Source organism: Podarcis pityusensis, assembly GCF_964106645.2.
Source record: "Podarcis pityusensis genome assembly, chromosome: 8".
Classification (NCBI taxonomy): Eukaryota; Metazoa; Chordata; class Lepidosauria; order Squamata; family Lacertidae; genus Podarcis; species Podarcis pityusensis.
In genome coordinates, this window is record NC_138033.1 from 34224771 (window position 1) to 34229132 (window position 4362).

A 4362-nucleotide genomic window follows, 5' to 3' on the forward strand; every position below is an offset into this window, starting at 1 on the left:
AAAAACACACTTTGTGTGTTGTTTAAGGGAAGGGGGGGGGGGAGAAACTTGGGATCTTCCCAGGAATCTGATGTCCAGGCTCCGCAAGAGCAGAAAAAGTTAGCTTCAGGAATGCAGCTCAAGCTGTGGCCAAACTGGCAAAGAGACTACACAGAGCAGGACATGTAAGATGACTGCAGCAGTCTGCTCCTGTGCTCTTTAACGCATAAGAAATAACAGGATAACTTGTTCCAGGGCAGAAGCACACACAGCGGGATGGAAGCAACACTAATGATGAGGAGCAGGTATTGAAAGAGATCCGAAGAACCAAGAAGTCCCTCTTGCTTTCTGAGCGGTGTTCTCCTTTGATGTTTTGTGTCCTTTTCCATCTGTGCTCTCTATCTGCTTCTACTAATTTCCTTCTTACCCTGTCAGTGGGTACTGCACCCTCCCAGTCAGTTTACAAGTTCTCTCTGGGCAGAGTCCTCCTCTTTCTCCCATGTGTGTTGCACACCACCGGGGCAGAGTGCCATGGCCTCATCATGCCACATGTCTTAATCTGTGCTTTCCTTTTACAGCCCCCACAAGAGTTGTGAAATCATTTCCATAGAAGAAATGAACATTTCTCAGCCAAATGGAAGCTCTTGAATGGATTTCCATTCGGAGTTTTGCCCCTGCTGCTTTTTGACAAAGCAGAGGCTGCCAAGGTGAAATGGAAAGCTTTGACCTTTTCCCCTTCTCCTCTCCTCTTCCTCTCCCCACTCACCTTGGCTGTGCCTGCCTGGCAGATACTGGGAAGGCATACCTGCAATGACAGCTGCTAACCTGGACGACTTTAAAAGAGCACTAGACAAATTCATGGAGGAGAGGGCTATCGGTGGCCACCAACCACAATGGCTGTGCTCTGCCTCTACAGCTGGAAGCAGGAAGCTTCTGAATACCAGTTGCCAGAAACCACAGGAGGTGAGAGTATTGCTATTGTGCTTGGTTCCTGCTTGCAGGTTTCCCACAGGCATTTGGTTGGCCACTGTGAGAACAGGATCCAGGACTAGGACTAGATGGGCCATTGGCTTAATCCAGTAGCGTCTTCTTACGTTTTTGTGATATTCAGTGTTCTCTGGCAGCCACCACGTTTTTGCATTTGGGTTCTCTGTTGCTCTTGATGTCATGTATGTGCCCTCCTCCCAGAATCGCCTCTGGCAACCAGATGGACATGCATTTGCATCATTTCCATGCAATACAAGAGGCAATATGCACCTACACACACCATGGGAAGTAAAACCTATATCACAACAACCCTTTGGGTTCTTTTGAACCCTGTTCTCTCTCTCCCTTGAACGCCCCCCACCCACCTACCCTGCTTCTCCAACTGAGTGTAGAGATCCCAGGCTGCAATATATTATACTGTGTATAAATACCATCAGAGTGATTAATCTGGGGTAGCTGCTTATATAAATCTGGAGTTTCTGATACCTCAAAGGAGAGCCTTAATTTAAAAAACCCCAAACCCACAATAGCAATATTATGTTTTCTTGTTCTTTCGATTTCACAAAAACAGTCACTTCTGCAGCGTTCTAGAGAAAGACCACGAAAGAATGAAGGACGAAGGATGCCTCACACTTCTGAATGTATAAACTGGGATTTCTTCAGAGCAAAGAGTCATTTTAATGTAAACATTAACAAGCAAGGTATATACATTCTCTAGGTTGCTATGGAGGCAGAAGGCTAGTAAATTATTATTGGGGGGCTGCACATGAGCATGTTAAACTTGGCTTGCCAGGGAAGCTGGCAAAAGTTGGGATTTATATTAAACATGGGAGGGAGAAGATAATCCGTACAATTTGTCACTGTGGTGGGGGGTATGCTGGACTTTCAGCTGAACTCTGGGTGGGTTTCTTTGGGAAGACAAGAGTGGGCAGAGAGACAGAGAGCCTGGCGTTGTATGTGATATAATATTTTTCTGGCAACTGCTGATTCTCCACCACTCAATTTTTTATCACTAGCCTTGCTAAAGTCATACCCATACCTGGGTGTGACTGCTCCTCATCCTTTCCTACTTATTTGCCATGTTCTTATTACTTAACTACTCTGCAGGGCCCTTTGTACATTGAGATCATGGCTCTGGGTGGCACAAACTTCCCACAAGAAGGGGCTGGCCTCTGGGTACCCAGAAAGAGAGAACATGGGGTGAGGTTGATTCCTGATCTAGGTTGAAGCAAAACTCTCTGGTTCTGCTGGGGCTCATCTCAGCTGCAGGTTACGGGGGCTTTCCATTTGATGATGATGATGCCAAAGTACCAGCGAGGAAGGGCTGCAAGCAGCACCACTAACAACTCCCCGTCACAGCATATAGATCAATATTTCACCTATGAGATCACCTTACCCCGTATGTGCCCACTTGACCACTTCAGTCAGTGGAACTGGCAATGTTAGAGGTGCCGCATAGTACCTGTTCCACATTTAGCGTGGCGACTGCTACACTTTGGAACTCCCTGCCTGTTGATATCGGGCAGGAGCATTCACTATACTCTTTTCGGCACCTGCTAAAAACATTTACTTAAACAAACCCACCCAGATGTTCAGAAAGGTGATATGAGTTGTCATCTGTTTTTTGGCCGTCATTATTAAACTTTTTGAAAGTCTTAAATATTGTTAATTTTTTCTCAGTGATAATTTTATTTTTTTTATTTTTTTGTAAACAGCTTTGAGGGTTGTTGTTTTTTAAAAGAAGAAGGCTTTTATCTGTCCTGCATCATCCAACATTTACCTTCATTGGACACCCATGAGTTCTAGTCCATGGGAGAGGGAGAAAAGCTTTCCTCTGTCCACTCTTATCTGTTGCAAAGGCACAGGGCAAGGGAGTGCTCTCCTAAGGCAATTGTTCCGACAGAGTCAGTCTCATAACAGAGCATCTTAGCAACTTGAGGCCCCACTCAGACAAAGGCCCTTCTTTTGCCAGGAAGCTTTCGGAGTTCTGGAGGGTCACGCGGCCCACTGCTGAGATGCCGCAGCAGAAACAAGCTGCTTATCTCTCACTCGCTGGGGGGAGAAATTTTAGAAGGAGCCGAGAAGACCTCCTTCGGCTTTTGCCTCAACATAATCTCTGCGCGGTTCAAAGGCTGAGCCTGGAGGAGCTCTTGCCCACTTGTGGCCTGGTATGCTGCTCGTTTATCATCGCGCTGAAATGGAATCCCCTCCGAAAGATATAACGGCGCAGTGTTTACTTAAGTGCAAAGTGGATGATGGGCCTGGCAGCCCTGCTGTGAACAAGCAGTCCGGGAGAGCTTGGTACAGCTCTGGAATTGACACAACTATTCCGCTCCCACACCCCTGCTGGAGCCAGGAAGACAATCCGGTGAGCCTTCCCTAGAAACATAACTGCCCAATCCCCTTGGCTGCAAACAGAAACCAGGGTGGAAATTCCTAGCAGGACAATGGAACTGCAAGAGGGAACCGGACTTGGCTGGTGTACACCCACAGGAGAAGCTTGGTGTTCCCATGCTGCCGGCCTGACGCTCGTCCCTCCAGGGCTCATTGCTCAACAGCCATGTCCAGTGCAGAATCATAAAAACATGGAATTGTAGAGTTTGAAGGGACCCCAAGGGTCATCTCAACCAACCCCCTGGAATGCAGGAATCACAGCCAAAGGTTCCCTGACAGATGGCCATCCAACCTCTGTTGAAAAATCTATGATTTTTCAGCCACCTTCCAAGGAAGTCTGTTCCCTTGTCAAACAGCTCTTACTCTCAGGAAGCTCTTCATTGTTTTCTGCTGCTCCAGAGGGTAGGACCCAAACCATTGGATTCAGGGCTTATCCGCACTTAACTTTTCTCCACTATTTCCAGGCACAGTCTGCGCATTAAAGCTTCATTTGCAGAGCTTTTCCTGTGAAAACCTGCTCTTTACAACTAAATTGGCACAAGCAGCAATGCGCTAAAAACCCGAATTAATGTTTTCTCTGATTGAGTGCTAAAGAGTGAGTTTTCATGGGGGTAGCTGTGGGGCAAAACAAACAAAACAAAACAACACTTGGACACAGAGCTTTTAAGCGTGGACTTGTGCCTGAAAAGAGCAGAGCAAAAGGTAAGCCTGGATAAGGTCTCAAATTATAGGAAAGGAGATTCCACCTAGGAAGAACTTTCTGACAGTAGTGGGACAGAGGAGGCCTCAGGATTGGGGGCCTCCAGTCTGGGTGATGTTTCGTGGGTGCAAACAGCATTGAAAGCAAAATCACATAAAAATGCCATGGTGGCATAAGCACCAAACATCATGAATGCACAATAGAAAGAATGTTTAAGCAGACCTTTTATGTACCCTGAAGGATGAGAATACTCTTTTCGGAGTTACTACTTTGAAGATGATCTGCAGACATAAGAATGGGAC